The sequence below is a fragment of the Delphinapterus leucas genome, chromosome 20 (assembly GCF_059928025.1).
Source record: "Delphinapterus leucas isolate spDelLeu-1000000601 "Yukka" chromosome 20, BTC_Dleu_Yukka2, whole genome shotgun sequence".
NCBI lineage: Eukaryota > Metazoa > Chordata > Mammalia > Artiodactyla > Monodontidae > Delphinapterus > Delphinapterus leucas.
In genome coordinates this window covers 48053788-48073700 of record NC_143148.1, presented here as the reverse complement: position 1 = coordinate 48073700, position 19913 = coordinate 48053788, and the positions used below count along the sequence as shown (strand labels likewise).

Below are 19913 nucleotides of genomic sequence, written 5' to 3'. Positions count from 1 at the left end.
TTCTTAACCCCTGCACCACCAGGGAAGTCCCCCCTTTTTTAGGGGGGGAAAATTATTTATTTATTTATGCTGCACCCAGTCTTAGTTGTGGCACATGGGATCTTCCTTGCCGCGTGTGGGCTTTTCGTTGCTACATGTGGGCTCCTTAGTTGCAGCATGTGGGATCTTTAGTTGTGGCACAGGGGATCTTTAGTTGCAGCATGTGGGATCTAGTTCCCTGACCAGGGATCAAACCCAGGCCCACTGCATTGGAGGTGGAGTCTTAGCCACTGGACCACCAGGGAAGTCCCTACAATGTTTCTTAAGGCATGTAGCAATCTGTATTTCCCCTTATAATTTTTTTTTTATTAAGGCTAAAACAGAGATTCTTTTGGCTTTTACCTCCCCACTCCCAGATACTCTAAGTAAAGTTTTCCATTTTCTGTAGAACAGAAGAATATTTTACAGTTTTCTCACAAAACAAAATTGGTACTCGCATAACAAATTGAATGTCTGTTTGCAGTGGTTTGACACAATTAGGTAGAGGCAGTTTCCTGTTCAGTAAGTAAATAAAAGAGTAATGTTTTATAACTTTACAAAAGAGTAAAGTTCCTTTCTATTTTATTTAGCAGCAAATTTTAGTTGGATAAAGAGCATTTTAAATTTTATATAAAATATTTGTTGACTTAGATTTTCAGGGTCCTCATCACAAAGACTGAGTGGACTTTGTGAAGAACATAGTGGAACATGGGATAGAATTAGAAATGAATTGTTAGACTTCAGTAGAAGCTAGCAAGAATGTCTTTTCTAAGCAGCTGTTAAGAAGCTAAGGAAAGGGGTTTTTCTTTCCATATAGGAGATGGCTTTCCCATTACTTCCTCTTCCCTTTTGAATTATTTTTGTTTGTTGTCCTAGGGAGATAATCATTTTTTGCTCTTAGTTCTGTCTCTCTCTGTCTCTCCTCCAGATCTCATCCATTGGTGTTTATTCATATGAAATTTTTTCCTTAGTCATTTCTAAAAGCTTTACCTGAAGGATGAGCAGTTTCTCCTGAGGGAATTGGATTTAAATGAATAAGGGTGATGAATTCCTTTACAGGTGCGCAGAGGAACTCCAGAAATGTAATTCTTGATAATCCTTTCCTTCTCCATCCTAGTACTATTCCATCAAGAATCCAAAATAGTGGATTTAGTTTTCTGAGAATAGTGCTCTTTGACATCCTTATTTAATAATTTCTTGTCCTGTCCAGCTTAAATTCATTGCATAGTTTTGGTCTTAATTTGGGGATATCTTAGGGAATTGATGTTAAAATAAAAGGCCTGAAAAATAGACCAAAAAGAAAGAAGTTTAGGAGAAGCTGTTTATTTCATTGTGAGCCCAGTGTTTGACAGCCTGCCTTTGGAAGCTTAGAGATCAAATAGAATTTCTGTCAACCAAGTAACAAATATTTGTAGAATGCCAGTGTGTGCCTAGTATTGTGTAGCACAGGATGTAATTACTGCCTTCCAGGAACTTCCTTAAATATAAGTTATCTTAAGAAGAAAATTTTTGCCAGAGACTTGGTGGGGGTTTGTGATCAACCAAGAATTTATTTTATTAGGATTTTAATATTTTTAGGAATATTTTCAGGATAGATATAACTTGGAGCCAAAAATTATGTTTCATTGCTTGCTCTGTGATGTCATAGTTGCACCAAGTAAGAATTAGAACATAGATTTGAAATTCTTACTCAATTTCGGATTGAATAAAGGTATCCTGCAGCAGATATTTTTAGAATGGAGGATCAACTGAAGGGTCCAGGTTCTCATGCAGAAACTGATGTTGGGATATTGACTTTAAAACTTTGAATTTTTCACTCTGAATTATTTTTCTGTTCTGAAATGCAAGTTTAAGCTGTCATCAGTGGATTAAATCAATTTTTATATATATAATAAGAATACAACTTCTGATGTCAGAGACAACTTAAATGATCCCCCTATTAATAGGAAGTGGATATTTTTCACAGATGTTAACTATTGAGTTGGTGATTATACTGTCAGAATTGTCAGATGGCTTTAGATGGGTATGGCTCTAATTTTTATGGGAGAAAGGTTTGAAAAAATGTGTTTTTCTCTTTTCACCATACTTAAAATTTAAAGCATTGTAACGGCAGAGGATGGGATTAATGATTAGCTCCTCCCAAGTCATAGTATGAGTTAACTGGTAGAACAGAGATAGGAATTAACAATTTCATAGTCTTAGTCAGTTGCTTTCCTCACCATACAAAAAGAAAGCTAAATGTGAAAAAACTGTTTTGAATTTTGTCATTAATGGAAACTGTAGCCTTAAGCCAATACACAGATATAAGACACTTTTGTTGTGTCTGATCTATTTTGGTGGCAATTAATTATGTAAGTTAGATCTACTTAATCTTAAATTCTAAGGCAAAAGTGATCAGTCATCTTTGGAAAAAGAATCTGCTATTCATTATTTCTATTCTTTTTTTTCCTGAGATTTTTAGAGAGGTTGTATAATTATATTAAATAAGCTATTGGTGAAACAGGGAAAAGGTTGCAGAGATAACTTACATTTTTAGGAATTTTTTTGTTACTTCTTAAAAAACTTTATTTATTTATTCATTCATTCATTCATTCATTTATGGCTGTGTTGGGTCTTAGTTCTGCCCGTGGGCTTTCTCTAGTTGCGGCGAGTTGGGGCTACTCTTCATTGCGGTGCGCGGTCTTCTCATTGTGGTGGCTTCTCTTGTTGTGGAGCATGTGCTCTAGGCATGCGGGCTTCAGTAGTTGGGGCACCTGGGCTCCAGTAGTTGGGGCTCACAGGCTCTAGAGCGCAGGCTCAGTAGTTGTGGCACACAGGCTTAGTTGCTCTGCGGCATGTGGGATTTTCCCGGACCAGGGCCCAAACCTGTGTCCCCTGCATTGGCAGGTGGATTCTCAACCACTGCGCCACCTGGGAAGCCCTTCGTTTCTGTTTTTTTTTTTTTTGCGGTACGCGGGCCTCTTACTGTTGTGGCTTCTCCCGTTGCGGAGCACAGGCTCCGGATGCGCAGGCCCAGCGGCCATGGCTCACGGGCCTAGACGCTCCGCGGCATGTGGGATCTTCCTGGACCGGGGCACGCACCCGTGTCCCCTGCATTGGCAGGCAGACTCTCAGCCACTGCGCCACCAGGGAAGCCCTGTTACTGTTTTTAATTGAGGTACTACCACCTCCAAGGGGCCCAGGGAGCAAAATAAAACCAGAAAAACTTAGGAATTTTTTTTTTTATTGGCCTGTAGTTGATTTACAATTTTGTGTTAATTTCTGCTGTACAGCAAAGTGATTGAGTTATACACACACACACACACACACACACACACACACACATTCTTTTTTATATTCTTTTCCATTATGGTTTATCACAGGATATTGAATATAGTTCCCTGTGCTATACAGTACTACTTTATTTATCCATTCTATATATAATAGTTTGCATCTGCTAACCGCAAACCCCCAATCCATCCCTCCCCCACCCCACTCCCCCTTAGCAACCACAAGTCTGTTCTCTATGTCTGTGAGTCTGTTTCTATTTTTTAGATAAGTTCATTTGTGTCATATTTTAGATTCCACATATAAGTGATATCAAATGGTATTTGTCTTTCTCTTTCTGCTTATTACTTCACTTAGTATGATAATCTCTAGGTCCATCCGTGTTGCTGCAAATGGCATTATTTCATTCTTTTTTATGGCTGAGTAGTAGTCCATTGTATTATGTACCACATCTCCTTTGTCAGTTCATCTGTTGATGGACATTTAGGTTGTTTCCATGTTTTGGCTATTGTGAATAGTGCTGCTATGAACATAGCGGTGCATGTATCTTTTCAAATTATATTTTTGTCCGGATATATGGCCAGGAGTGGGATTGCTGGATCATATGGCAACTCTGTTTTTAGTTTTTTGAGGAACTTTCATACTGTTTTCCATAGTGGCTACTCCAACTTACATTCCCACCAACAGTGTAGGAGGGTTCTCTTTTCTCCACAGCCTTTCCAGCGTTTGTTATTTGTAGACTTTTTAATAATGGCCTTTTTTTTTTTTTTTTTTTTTGTGGTACACGAGCCTCTCACTGTTGTGGCCTCTCCCGTTGCAGAGCACAGGCTCCGGACGCGCAGGCTCAGCGGCCATGGCTCATGGGCCCAGCCGCTCCGCGGCATGTGGGATCTTCCTAGACCGGGGCACAAACCCGTGTCCCCTGCATTGGCAGATGGACTCTCAACCACTGCGCCACCAGGGAAGCCCAATAATGGCCATTTTGATCAGTGTGAGGTGGTACCTCACTGTAGTTTTGATTTGCATTTCACTAATAATTAGTGATGTTGAGCATCTTTTCATGTGCCTATTGGCCATCTCTATGTCTTCCTTGGAAAAATGTCTGTTTTGGTCTTCTGCCCATTATTCAATTGGGTTGTTTTTTTTGTATTGAGTTGTATGAGCTGTCAGAAAAACTTAGGAATTTTTAATGGCACCAAAATGAACTTATAAGAGACTCTTTTAAGCCAGGGAAGCTGATTTCCAATTCCTAGGCACTGTTTCTTTGTTTCAGAAGCAGGAACAATTTAGTAACCAGTCTGATAAATTACTTGGTAAGTCATGGATGTTGAGATCACTTATTCAGTGTCAAGCCTTTTGGAAAGGGAATATTAATACCTTCACTTATCTTTCTTTTCAAACTTCATTAACTGACTGTTAGACCAAAACTATCCCATATTATTTTGTGTTTTAAAATGTGTATTTGGTATTCACAATGTACTATGATGTAAAATAAACTCTTCTATACTTGAAAAAAGAAATGTGTATTTGGTAATTTTGAGATGAAGTTTAAAAATTAAAATTCGGCTAAAGGTTTTTAGTAAGTTACTTAATTAGATGATACTAAGATATCTCGTATGAATTATGTCCTAAATTTTTCTTTTAAAATCGGTCATGAATCACATATTTTGGCTTATATATATGCTTCTGAATTCTTTATGTTAATGGCATAACTAGCCACCAACATTCATAATGTTGTAAGATTCTTAACCAGACAGATGACTCAGAGTAGACATAAAGGTGTGTACAGTACAGCTTACAATTGAAGTGTGTATTTAATTTAAAAAAAAATTTTTTTTAAGTCTTTATTGAATTTGTTACAATACTGCTTCTGTTTTATGTTTTGGGTTTTTTGGCCGCAAGGCATGTGGGATCTTAGGTCCCCAACCAGGGACCGAACCCGCACTCCCTGCATTGGAAGGCGAAGTCTTAACCACTGGACAGCCAGGGAAGTCCCCGAAGTGTGTATTTTAAGTAAGTCTTAGAATGTTGCATTTTATGGATTTTATTTAGTCCATATTACAGAGAGAAGTCTCAGGTAAATGCTTGAATCTTTTCTTCTTGCATACTGAGGTGAAAATAAGGATCATAGAGAGTCTAGGTAAAAGGTTAAAAATATTCCTTGGCACCAAAAGCAAGAGAGAAAGCAATCCAAAATTGACTTTCTACTGTTCCCCTCTCCCCAGTCTTTTTTTTTTCTTTCTTCTGAAACTGAAACAAAAATATGTTTGGGGTTATTAGATATTAAGTCCTGCTTCTGAATAGGTATAGTTATGCCCTGCCTAATGCAGAGAGCCTTTCCCCAATCGAGTTCTGTGATGTGGATTATTTAGTAAGATTTCAGTTGGGAAAATGCTTGTGTGCTTTCTGTGGCTCACTTATCTTACTTGTTCTGTCCTCTTTCTGTAGTCCATGAGGCATTTCATTTGTATCACATGTCAGAATTTAAAATATTATCTTTGAAATAGTGAACTTTCCTCCAGTCATAAATCCTTATTTTCTATATTTCTGGTGTAGACTAAAGATTCAGAGACCCTAAATCAAAGGCTTCTATTTTAGACATTAGATTTCCCAGTACTCTTCTGAAGAATAATAACTGTGATGATCAGAATTTTAAAGATACTGTTGTAAGGTCTGAGTGTATTTGAAAGAATTATGGTAGTGTAACCCTGGACCACTTTTGCACTGCTTTGTACGTTCGATTCGCAGGTGGCTGTCAGGTGATTTAAAGTAACAAACCCAGACAGATGCATGGCATTGACTGAATTGTCAAAGGCATCAGTCTTGCTTATTAAAATTGACAGTTGGTGACAAGCAGCATTTACTTTCACAATATGAATCAACTGGAGTTTGATGTGATGAGAGAAGTGCATTGATTGCCAGCAGTGGGCTAGAAACATTTACCAAGTAAAATTTAGAAAAGCGATTTTAGATGACTAAGAGCCTTGGTTTGTTTGCATATTTAAAGATACTTGCATCTAAACAGTTGGACTTAAATACAACCAAATACAGAGGTTGTTTGGAGCCTTAAAACAGTTGAGTGAACAAAATCAAAACTATTTAACTTCTGATGTTTACTTAGAAACAAAAACCTAAATGAAGTTCAAAACAGATATCTAACCTGGATTTGTATATGGATATTAGATTGAGAGATTAGAGTGAGGAGCAAGACAAATTCCACACACATTTGTGCTGAGCAAACTTGGCGAAGTGATTTAAAGACTGTTCTTTCCATTAGGATAAGATTTTTCTACCTTAATTTCCTAAATTAATGTATTCCTTTACTCTAGTTTATCCTAATGTAATTGAACTACGTAAACTGAAGTTGCCTTCCTACGGCTAAGAATCTATGTATCTTAGATTTAAAAAGAAAACCTCTGTTTTTTTTCCTCATTTTTGAAATTGGTTTATTTTGGGGTTGGGGCAGTACAAAATTAACTCTTCTAGAAGTATACTATAATAATAATAATAAATGTTATTTTTATAGATAATATTTATTGTATATTTACAATGAGCGCTGTGCTAGGTGCTTTATGTGTTTTGCTCTACTTATCGCTACATGTGTAATAAATACTCTTACTATCCTCATTTATAGGTAAGGAAATTTAGGCTTACAAAAGTTAAATAATTTGTTCAGGGTTACACAGCTAGTACCTGGAAGAGCCCAAATTGATCTGATCCCAGGTATGTCTCTCCAAAGTCTATGCTGCATAGCCAGTTCTACAGACTATACAGTAATGAGTGCTCCACAATACCTGGAAGTGTCCTTTGTTTCCATTATTGGAAGTAAATATTTTTTTACTGGAGAAGTAATGCATATTTAAACCCCTGACAAACTTACAGTATTTTAAAACAATAATTCTAAAAGGGGGCTTCCCTGGTGGCGCAGTGGTTGAGAGGCTGCCTGGCGATGCAGGGGACACGGGTTCGTGCCTCGGTCCGGGAAGATCCCACATGCCGCGGAGCGGCTGGGTCCGTGAGCCATGGCCGCTGAGCCTGCGTGTCCGGAGCCTGTGCTCCGTAACGGGAGAGGCCACAACAGTGAGGCCCGCGTACGGCGCAAAAAATAATAATAATAATAATAATTCTAAAAGGGTCTGTGATTGTTCTGCCTATCTCCTTTCACCTCTCCCAGTTATTTCTATAACAGTATTTCTCCTTCCTCAAAAAGGTAATTATCTGTTTTTCTTTTTGGCGGTACGCGGGCCTCTCACTGTTGTGGCCTCTCCCATTGTGGAGCACAGGCTCCGGATGCGCAGGCTCAGCGGCCATGGCTCACGGGCCCAGCCACTCCGCGGCATGTGGGATCTTCCCGGACCAGGGCACGAACCCGTGTCCCCTGCATCGGCAGGCGGACTCTCAACCACTGCGCCACCAGGGAAGCCCTAATTATCTGTTTTTATAGAATCATATTAGATAGCCAATTGGAGTCAAACTGTCTTGCTTTTTATTCAGTTTCCTACCTATTGTAACTGAAGTGTGGGGAATTATTATATATTCAGGTCATATAGTGATCATTGGCTCAACTGAACTTACCAGCAAAAGGATCCTCCTGGTTTTTTGTTCTTTGCACTTTCGTTTCAAATCAATTTTATAATAGAAAATTACCACTTTAAAAGGCAAAGATGTGATTTAGCGATTATGGATAATTCTTACTAAATATTGCATCTTTATTAATGTTTATATTAATTTATCAGTATTTCCCAGAGTGTTTAATTCTATCATTTCAGCCCTTATAGTTTGATATAATGGTAATTATTAACATACAATTAATGTACCTTTGTTCTACCGACTATAGAATGATATTATCTAAGCAAGAAGAAATATGGAAAACTTTTGAAGATTTCTCTAGATTTTATGTACATTACTGATGTTGTTAACCCCAGAAGATTGTTTTTAAAATATATCAATTAAGTTTTTCCCTGTTCAGCCCTAAATGCCTTTGAACTGGATGTTGAAGGATCTATTGGCATAGAACCTGATGAACTCCTCCAAATTTCACCAATCTGTTAATAAAGCAAAGCTGAATTTATTAGAACTTACTACAGTAAAGGAGAATACCACCTTGACAGGAAGAAGTAAAAAATGGGATATTTAAATGGCTTTGACGTCAAGTGGCTTTAATGGGATTTTTTTTTTTGGCCGTGCTGAGCGGCTTGTAGGATCTCAGTTCGTTGCAACACACAGGCTCAGTATTTGCGGCATGCGGGCTTAGTTGCCCCGCAGCATGTGGGATCTTAGTTCCCCGACCAGGGATTGAACCCATGTCCCCTGCATTGGAAGGTGAATTCTTAACCACTGGACTACCAGGGAAGTCCCTGTTCAATAGTGATTTCTTTTGCCCTTTCAGTTTCTCCATGTGACTCCCTTTTGAGAGGAGACTATTTACGTGATAACTCTTTGCTGTTCCTCTACCACTTTTCAAGTCCATTTAAGCATCCACTGGTGTTAAGGTATCAGGTACTCTTCTTCCCCCATTCCAACTTACCGTACTCAACTGTTCTTTTTTTGGCTGCATTGGGTCTTCGTTGCTGCACGCAGGCTTTCTCTAGTTGCGGCGAGCAGAGGCTACTCTTCGTTGCTGTGCGCGGGCTTCTTACTGCGGTGGCTTCTCTCGTTGCAGAGCACGGGCTCTAGGCGCACAGGCTTCAGTAGTTGTGGCATGCAGCCTCAGTAGTTGTGGCTCACGGACTCTGGAGTTCAGGCTCAGTTGTTGTGGCACACCCGCTTAGTTGCTCCACGGCATGTGGGATCTTCCTGGACCAGGGCTTGAACCCGTGTCCCTTGCATTGGCAGGCGGATTCTTAACCACTGCGCCACCAGGGAAGACCTACTCAAATGTTCTTCATTGGGACTTCCCTGGCGGTCAAGACTTCGTGCTCCCGATGCAGGGGGCCCGGGTTCAATCCCTGGTCGGGGAACTGGATCCCACATGCATGCCGCAACTAAGAGTCCACATACCACAACTATGAAGTCCGTATGCTGCGACTAAAGATCCCTCACGCTGCAATGAAGATCCTGCATGCCTCAACTAAGACCCGGTACAGCCTAAATAAATAAATAAGTAAAATATTATTTTTTTTAAAGTTCTTCATCTCTCTCATCTAACTGAATTTTTATCTCCTGTGCATTCCTGCTTCAAAACTTGCACATCCTTCAGAATTATGCAATGTAGTTGCAGACTTAATTCAGATAGAAGGCCAGTCCCTGAATCACAGCTGTTCTCTTAAGCAGCACCAATCATCTGAAGTGGGTTATACAGAAAGGGTTCTGTACAGTCTGGCAATTCAGCCCTATTGGCTTCTTCTCATCAGGCCAGTAAAAGTAAACAGTGCACTCACCACTAGTCAGTATGGAAGAAATGTGGTATTTTTAGATACTTGGGTATGGAGCATGAGAAATTATATTTAATTTCAGGACTTTTTTTGCATCCTGTAATCTTATATCCATTTTTTGGTTTTATCTTTTCACAATTATAGAAGTAGCATAGTTGGATTGGAGGTAATGAGCTACATTGATAGAATCATTCCAGATTTACTGGGTATAAACATTAATAGTATTTTCAGATGTCTGGAAATTTTGTCTCTATTTTAGTCTCCTTTCCCACTTTGCATTTGGCTGTAGTAGCCACTGTTTTGACACATTTGTACCTATATTCAGCTGTTCCAAATCATCTGAGATGGCAAATAAAGAGTATAAAAGGTACCGTATTAAAATTGACATTCTGTTCCTTTTCTTTCCCTTCTAGTTTTATTGAGATATAATTGACATACAGCATTGTGTAAGTTTAAGGTATACAGCATAATGATTTGATTTACATACATCATGAAGTGATTATCACAAAAGTTTAGTGAATATCCATCATCTCTTAGAAGTACAAAATTAAATAAATAGAAAAATTTTTTTTCTTGTGATGATAATCTTAGGATTTACTCTCAACAACTTTCATGTATAACATAGAGCAGTGTTAATTATATTTATCATGTTGTACATTACATCCCTAGTACTTACTTATTTTATAACTGAAAGTTTGTACTTTTTGATTGCCTTTGTCCAATTCCTCTTACCCTCCCCACCCCCTGCCCTTCTTCTCTGGTAACCACAAATCTGATGTCTTGGGCTTCCCTGGTGGCGCAGTGGTTGAGAGTCCGCCTGCTGATGCAGGGGACACGGGTTCGTGCCCCAGTCCAGGAAGATCCCACATGCCGCGGAGCGGCTGGGCCCGTGAGCCATGGCCACTGAGCCTGCGCGTCTGGAGCCTGTGCTCCGCAACCGGAGAGGCCACAACAGTGAGAGGCCCGCGTACCGCAAAAAAAAAAAAAAAAAAAAAATCTGATGTCTTTTTCTATGAGTTTGTTTGTTTGTTTGTTTGTTCTTGAAATATAATTGACCTACAACACTATGTTAGCTCCTGTTATACAACATAGTGATTCAGTGTTTCTCCCCATTCCAAAATGATCACCATGTTAAGTCCAGTTGCATATGTCACCATACAGAGATATTACGTGGTTAGTGACTATATCCCCCACACTGTACATTTCATACCCATGACATTTATTTTGCAATTGGAAGTTTATACCTCTTAATACCCCTCTCCTATTTCTTACTTCCCCCTACCCTCCTTCTCCCTGGCAGACATCTGTTTCTTCTCTGTATCTGTAACTCTGTTTATGTTTTGTTATGTTTGTTCATTTGTGTTTTTTTTTTTAGAATCCACATATAAGTGATATCATACAGTGTTTGTCTCTCTCTGTCTGATTTATTTCACTTAGCATAATACCCTCTGGGTTCATCCATGTTGTTGCAAATGACAAGATTTCATTCTTTTTTATGTCTGAGTAATATTCCATTATGTGTGTGTGTATGTGTGTGTACCATATCTTCTTTATCCATTCATCTGTTGATGGGCACTTAGGCTGCTTCCATATCTTTGTTATTGTAAATAATGCTGCTGCAGTGAGCATAGGGGTGCTTATATCTTTTCAAATTAGTGTTTTTGTTTTCCTCAGGTAAATACCCAGGAGGAGAATTGCTGAATCGTATGGTAGTTCTATTTGTAAATTTTTGAAGAATCTCTGTACTGTTTCCATAGCTGTTGCATCAGTTTACAATTCCACCAACAGTATATGAGGATGACATTCTTCTCATAATTCCTATAATGCTCTTCAGAGAATTTTGTTTTCATCTCTCATTTTAAAACTCCCATGTAACAGTTGACCACACTGGGAAAACTAGGCCAAAAATTGTTAATGTGCTTTTCTTAGAGTAGAACTACCAATGTAGGACTCTTTTTTTTTTTTAATACACATTTCTTCTTTCATTCATTCATTTATTTTATTTTTGTGCTGGGTCTTCGTTGCTGTGCGCAGCCTTTCTCTATTTGTGGTGAGCAGGGGCTGCTCTTCGTTGTGGTGCGCAGGCTTCTCATTGCGGTGGCTTCTCTTGTTGTGGATTGTGGGCTCTAGGCGTGCAGGCTTCAGTAGTTGCAGCACACGGTCTCAGTAGTTGCGGCCTGTCGGCTCTAGGGCACGTGGGCTTCAGTAGTTGTGGCTTGCCGGCTCTAGAGCGCAGGCTCAGTAGTTGTGTCGCATGGGCTTAGTTGCTCTGTGGCATGTGGGATCTTCCTGAACCAGGGCTCGAACCCATGTCCCCTGCATTGGCAGGCAGATTCTTAACCACTGCCCCACCAGGGAAGTCCCCTGTAGGACTCTTAAAAGGGCCAGATTTCCACTTGCCATGTCCCAGAAGATGTTGATATTCCATATTTCCTCCCCACCACTACCCTCTTTGGAATAGACAGTGGAAGAAAAAAAAAGAGAAAAATACGGACTGAGGAGGGTATATCATTAAATTTCCTCGGTGCCCCAACCATGAATATGTATTCCAGATATTTTCAAAGGTGTCTATGTTTATGTCTTAAAATGGAATTATCTTTGATTTTTCTTCTTTTTTCTTCTTTTTTGCATGTGGTACATAATTCAAAAAGTGCAAAAGGGTATATAGTGAAAGTCAATATTTTTATGTGTCCTTTCAGAGATAGTATATACAAATACAATCAAATATGTATGTCATTTATTTTGAATTCTTATTCTTCTCCTGCATGAATTATGGACTACTAGAAAGCAGTAATTTGCTTTTGATGTTTATTTGATTAGATTATGTGCAGAGACTGAAGGGCCAGTATTATCTTATATTTGAAAGGCCCTGTATAATTTTCAAAGGCCTTTTAAATAATTCTACTCATAACAGCCCTGTGAAGTACGTAAAGCAGGATTTATCTGTTTTGTAGACATGAAATTTGAAGCCTGAAGAATTATGTGACTTGATCAAGGCTTGTTATGCAATCAATATACAATGGAACTGGAATCAGAACTTAAGGTTTTTGGCTCCTAATCCAGAATTCTTTCTACCATGTTTCCTCTCAAACACGATGAAATGAGGGGATCTACTATATGGTGTCTGTTTTTATGAGGTATGAAAAATACTGTGAGTAGCTATTTCAGAAGAATTTTGGTGCTGTATTTTTGTAGTGTTGGCATAGTAGTAGTAGTCATTGCAGCCTCACAGTTCAGAGGAAGTATGTCCTTTCTGATGAATTGTCTGCAAAATAGTTTATAAATGTTAGGCACTTTAGACTGAATGATAATGCCCTAGGTGCCACTCTTGTAACATGGGCACCAAAACTGACTTTATCCAGGAAACTGGGCAATGAAAAACAAGGGCTTTTATCTCTTTACATCTGTGTGCCCATCATGGCTGGAAGCCACGTTGATAGACCTGTCCAAGATTCTTTCCCTTGAAGGTTAAAGGGGAATCTGGCCAAGCATTTGATAGAATGCCTGACTCTTTTTTCTTCCCCGCCCCCCCAACTTAGGACTAAATTGGATTCTGAATTTCTAAGTTGTCTCCTAGGGAGAAAAAAAAGAGTTGGTAGGAGGTAACGTTTTTCTCTTTGCTGATAGTAGGCTCTCATGAGGATGATTTAGTTCCAGAAAAACTCATTCATTCACGATGGTGAAGTGAGGCAGAGTCCTTGCAAGGCCATAATTGGATTTTAAAGCACTTGTCATTACAAAACCATCCCTGTATTTCTTCAACGTTAGGCAGTCCCAAATGGAAGGTTGATGAAAACGTTGAATGAGCTCTGTATGTGAAAGAAATATCTCTAAACATTCTTTTGAGGATGACCTGTCTCCTACAGTTTATAGGTACCTTTATTTCTGATTCACAATAGAAAAATGGGGGGGGGATGGGGAAAAACGTCACAATATTTATTTATTTATTTATATTTTTTTATTTTTTGTGGTACGCTGGCCTCTCACCGCTTGTGGCCTCTCCCGTTGCGGAGCACAGGCTCCGGACTCGCAGGCTCAGCGGCCATGGCTCACGGGCCCAGCCGCTCCGCGGCACGTGGGATCTTCCCGGTCCGGGGCACAAACCCGAGTCCACTGCATTGGCAGGCAGACTCTCAACCACTGCGCCACCAGGGAGGCCCACAATATTTCTTATAGTACAGAAAATTACTTGGTTTTGTAATTTACTTTTTTTTTTTTTTTTTTTTTTTGCGGTACGCGGGCCTCTCACTGTTGTGGCCTCTCACAGGCTCTGGACACGCAGGCTCAGCGGCCATGGCTCACGGGCCTAGCCACTTTGCGGCACGTGGGATCTTCCCACACCGGGGCACGAACCCGTGTCCCCTGCATCGGCAGGTGGACTCAACCACTGCGCCACCAGGGAAGGCCTGTAATTTACATTTCTTAATAAACTTTAAGATTTGTAAAATGATAATCCAATGTGTATCCTTTGGGCCATAATGTAATGATGCAGTTTTTGTTCAGTAACTAGATTACTATATCCTTATTTGTCATTACCTGCTCTGGGCACAGAAGATGATAAATTTTATTAATTTTGAGTGTTTCCATTTGGTCATTTGAACAAGTTTTAGTGTTTTCTTAGGCAAAAATAAGATGTAATTTGACTTCTCAAAGTGAATTTTGGGGCGTAGCATCTTCATGGATATGGATCATTCAGTCAATGAGTCAAGAGTTGCTCGGTGTTGGTGTGTGAGCTGCTAAGTCCAGTAATTAGCCAGGTTGTTGTGCTTTCATATTTTTAAAATAGAGCTAAAGCCTCATTGAAGGTGAATGAATTAGTACTTGACAAAGCTGCAAGTCTTGCCAGTATTTTTTACCTATGAGTAAGTGTGTTACCTGAACCAGAGTAGAACCGTTTGCTAATTCCCACTATAATATAGATATAGATATGGATATATATATATATATAAAATTAGAATTAAAGGCCATTGAGGATATTTTTCATTTTAAAGGTATAAGACAAGTAAGTCTTGACCTCATCATAGTCCTCTGACTGTCCAAGAACCAGGGTTAAATGGGCCCTAATTTGTGTGGGGGGGGTCTTGCCTATTTATCTTTTATCCCTTTAAATTGTATCATGTTCCTATAGAAGTAACATTGAGTAACATTCTTGGTGTTGAATTTTTGGGCTGTTTCTCTGAACTACACCTAAAGTAGTGCCCTGGTCAGTTGTCTGCTCCAACACCTCCGACCTGGGGAGGAATATGATGATGGTGAGAAGCCCCTTGATGTCTGTTACTCTTCGTGTTGCCAGATGGTCCTGGTACTGGACTGTCAGAGAAATTACCCATGAGTCCCCAGGATTGGTCTATGTAATTGATGCTGCCAAACACAGTCACAAATTTTGTAACACAAGTTGAAGATACTATGTATCTTTGGAGGCCTGAAGGTGTGGAAGGACAGCACAGGAAGAAGTGTATGAAGTGTAGACTGCCACTCTTCTGCCAGTCCCAGCTGAAGAATGCTCCCATGACCTCCATTGTGGATGGAGCAGTAGTCAAGTTTGGCCAGGGTTTTGGGAAAATGAAATACATATACCCAGAAACAAGAGCCTCCTAAGAAGGTGATAATGACCAAATGGACTAAAGACATGGGCACATTCAGCTCTGTCACTGTGTCTGCTATTGATGAAGAGGAAGAGAAGATTGAGGCTAGGGAAGTTGCTGACTTGTGTGCACAGAATGCCAAAGTGATTGAAAAACAGTTGGAACGCAAAGTCCTGAGCAACAGGCAGTTGCAAGAGCTAGCCGAACTAGAAGCCAAGAAAGCAAACATGAAAGGGACTTTGACTAACAATCAGTTCAAATGATCAGGACCTTTCTCTGAACCCAGCTGGAAGCAAACATTTAGATCAAGAGGAAAAAGAGCTTTTCTTAGACTACATGGACTGGTTCCTACCTTTATGCCCCAGCAGAAGGCTTTGTGTTGTTTCCCTTTGATTCTCCTAGATTCAGTGAGGTCTGTGAGTCCATATGATCTGCTTTCTAGAAATGGATTTTTCTGAATCTTTCTGTATATAGGTCTTCTGTACTATTTTTTGCCCCTATGATGTACACTTCTTGAGCTGTGTAAACACTCTATGAATAGATCAGTGCTTGAGTATCTCCAGTTTCTAAAGTAGCTGTTCTTATTCCTTCTTCAAAGTTAATAAAATGTTTAAAGATTATTAAAAAGTAATTATACATTATTTACCTGTTGTTAACCCCACCACCCATTGGGGGAGCACAGAGGTAAATAACAGTAAATTGAAGCACCACTCTCTACACTGAGTTTACCATAACATATTAATATGGACGATGGCAAACCACTGTTAGACCAGTGTTGGGATTTTATTAAAATTTTGTAGTTATCTCACTGTGTATTAGGAGATGCCAAATATGTAAGCCTAAGAATGGTCACCACAGAGTTCCTCACTTTCTTGCTCAGGTCTCTGCCCTCTGTACAGAATATACCTTTCAAACTCCTCCACACCTAGTGTTCACAGCCCCCCTCTCATCTGCCTCAACCTAGACACAGTATTACATCACCAAATCACAACCTCCTTTTAAGGCTGAACTCAATTGTTCCCTCCTCCATTAGACTCTCTCTGATTCTATCATCCTAACTCATGAGGGGCGGTGGTACTTCTTTCGTTCTTTATCAGCTCCTTCAACTCCACATTCAACTTTGTGTGATCGTTAGGTACAGACTCATGTTTTACCTCCTCTACCACAGCAATTTACTTGAGAGCCAGCATCTGTAACTCTGTTTCATACCTTTTCTTTTTATTTCGCACTGAACCTGTACGTAAATCCTTTCTGAAAAGATGGATGAATGTTAAAGAATCATACAAAAGCAAAACTCTTTAGTGAATCAGAGCACAGTTGGAGGGCATGAAGCTTATGTTTATCACTGTTCTTTTGGAAAAACAATACTTAGCAGCTATCCTGGGTACAAATAAAAATTAATTCTGGGGGACTTCCCTGGTGGTGCAGTGGTTAAGAATCCGCCTGCCAATGTAGGGGACATGGATTCAAGGCCTGGTCTGGGAAGATCCCACATGCTGCGGAGCAACTAAGCCTGTGCACCACAACTACTGAGCCTATGCTCTAGAGCCCATGAGCCACAGATACTGAAGCCTGCGCGCCTAGAGCCCATGCTCTGCAACAAGAGAAGCCACCGCAATAAGCCTCTACACCAGAATGAAGAGTAGCCCACACTTGCCGCAACTAGAGAAAGCCCGCACGCAGCAATGAAGACCCAACGCAGCCAAAAATAAATAAATAAATAAATTTATTAAAAAATTAATTCTGACTCAGCCAGAATAAGGCACTAAAGGAACTTAGTTATGAATCTGACTGAGGGTTAATATTCACTTTACACTTGCTCAGGGGAAGTTTACCTAGACTAAATGACTGAGTTTATCTAATCATTACCAACTATATTATTTTCAGTGTGCTTTTTTGGTGGGCAAGAGTGAAGTGGTTTGGGCCAAGTTAATAAATGAATTGCTTATATGATTGGAAGTTGATGGGGTTTTTAATGTATAAACTCCCAGAAGAAGAATTTACTTACTACTGTAGCAGAATGTTTCTAATCAGAAGGAGGCATTGCGCGGTTGCTCAGCCTTCAGATTTTTGCAAGGCCGTGAAAGCACCAATGCTACTGATTTCTTGTTTTGTTTTGTTTTTTTGTTTTCTCTTAGTGATTAATAAACAGAGTCTCTTGCCACTTAATTTAGTATCAGGTGTGATCTGGTGGGTAGTTCAACTTCAGTGGATGTGACTATAGAATGTTTCATATTTTAGACACAGTCTAATTCCCAAGATTTCTGTTTCAGAAACTGGGACAACTTCCAAGTTAGTTTTGTGAATCCTTTAATTTCTCCTGCCAGACTCATTAACTCAGCCTGTTCGCCTTTGGGGAAATGGTAGTTCCAGACTTCTACTCTTTGTAAAAATCATCCTCTTAAGTGAGTATGATGGTTGAATTAATTGAGAACATTGAGACTCAAGCTTTTCAGCAGTGTATTCTGAAACCTGTTTGTTGTGACTTTGACCAACAGAGAATGATTAAGATGAAGTAGTAGGAAACCATAATCATAATACAAAAATTACCTGCATTAAAAGGTGTGGAATTCAACAAATACTCTATTTTTGTGTTCCACATCTCAGCTTTTATAGACTCAGAAAGCTGGAAAGAATCTCGACCATCTTAGACCCGTGTTTTTTTTTTTAAACCATAGTGTGCATTTATTTTAAAAAATCCAAATATAAGTGGACCCATATAGTTCAAACCCATGTTGTTCAAGGGTCAACTGTACTTCAGTGCATTGTTGGCTTTGATTATTATTCTGAAGACTGCCATAGTATTGTCTTGAAGGCTGTCCAGTGTTCTTTTGTTTTTAACTTTTTATTTTATATTGGAGTATAGTTGATTAACAATGTTATGTTAGTTTTAGGTGTACAGCAAAGTGATTCAGTTATACATATACATGTATCTGTGCTTTTTCAAAGTCTTTTCCCATTTATGTTATTACGTAATATTGAGCAGAGTTCCCTGTGCTATACAAGAGGTCCTTGTTAGTTATCCATTTTTTTGTTTTTATTTTTACTTATTTATTTATGTATTTATTTATGGCTGGGATGGGTCTTTGTTGCTGCAGGCGGGCTTTCTCTAGTTGCAGCGAGCGGGGGCTACTCTTCCTTGTGTGCGGGCTTCTCATTGCGGTGGTTTCTCTTGTTGTGGAGCACGGGCTCTAGGTGTCCGGGCTTCGGTAGTTGTAGCACACGGGCTTCAGTAGTTGTGGCTTGCGGGTTCTAGAACACAGGCTCAGGAGTTGTGGCGCACGGGCTTAGTTGCTCTGTGACATGTGGGATCTTCCTGGACCAGGGCTCAAACCTGTGTCCCCTGCATTAGCAGGTGGATTGTTAACCACTGCACCACCAGGGAAGTCCCTGGTTACCCATTTTAAATATAGCAGTGTGTACATGTCAATCCCAAACTCCCTATCCCTCTCCCTATCCCCCCCGGTAACCATAAATTTGTTCTCTAAGTTTGTGAGTCTGTATCTGTTTTGTATCTCTGTTTTGTGTCTTTTTTTTTAGATTCCGTATGTAAGCAATATCATGCTATATCTGTCTTTCTGACTTACTTATGGATCTTTTTGAGATTATGATGACAGCTGTGGATTCTCTTCTCAGGAAAATATACTTGCACACAGAAGTTTGTATTCAGTTTCAGGACAGTCTCACTCCTAAGTCTGTCATGGATCCTAGGTGGTGAAATCCCTGTTATAGTCCAAAGCCTGTCCTTGGGGGTCTAGAGAAGTGACCCATCTAAAATCACAGAGCTTCTAGGGACTTCTCTGGTGGTCCAGTGGTAAAGAATCCACCTTCCAATGCAGGGGATGCGGGTTCAATCCCTGGTCAGGGAACTAAAATCCCACATACCATGGGGCAACTAAGCCTGTGCGCCGCAACTACTGAGCCTGCGTGCCTCAACTAGACAGCCCACGTGCCGCAAACTACAGATTCCACGCACCCTGGAGCCTGCGCGCCACAACTAGAGAGAGAAAACCCTCAAGCCACGACTAGGGAGAAGCCCATGTGCCGCAACTAAGACCCGACACAGCCAAAAAAAATAAAGGAGAAAATAAATAAATAAAATAATAAATAAACATTAAAAATAAATAAATAAAATCACAGAGCTTCTATAGCTAAATACTTCTGCTAGTCTATTGTTCTTTCTCCACAGTTCTATCCCTTAAAGCCCATACTGAGTTTACAGAACTAGAGGAAGGGCTTAGGGGTATTAAGCCTTAAAATCAACTGTTTCAGCTTAATTTACCCAGTTAGGAGATTAAAGTACAATAATACCCCAAACATTTAAGTCATTGATTTAGAAAAGCCAAATGAACTAAGCAAAGTTTTTTTTATAATCTGTTGTGGTTATTCAAAGATCTAATCCAGATCCCTAGTTGATCTAATTACCAGTTTCTTACCCAAGCTGCGGGCATCTGAATTCATTAAACAAATCAGTCTAGAGCACTAGTTCTGTTTATTCATCCTGTCTACCTTTCTTTGGTTTTTGGGGGGTTGGTTGCTTTGTTTGTTTTTAACATGTATATTGGAGTATAATTGCTTTACAGTGTGGGTTAGTTTCTGCTGTGTAACAATCAGCTGTATGTATGCATATATCCCCATATCCCCTCCATCTTGCATCTCCCTCCCACCC

The 19913-nt window shown here is 39.7% G+C and overlaps 1 protein-coding gene and 1 pseudogene across 5 annotated transcripts in view; both read left to right on the top strand.

Annotated features, from left to right (window-relative positions):
• GLG1 (golgi glycoprotein 1) overlaps window positions 1-19913 on the top strand; it is a 148144-nt gene that overhangs the window by 56064 nt on the left and 72167 nt on the right. The window lies entirely within an intron of this gene.
• LOC149744698 (STING ER exit protein pseudogene) overlaps window positions 1-19913 on the top strand; it is a 75415-nt pseudogene extending 55502 nt beyond the window's left edge. The window contains exon 2 of the transcript XR_016390884.1: window positions 1-19913. This exon is cut by the window's left edge and continues 47142 nt beyond it. The product of XR_016390884.1 is annotated as an STING ER exit protein pseudogene (transcript).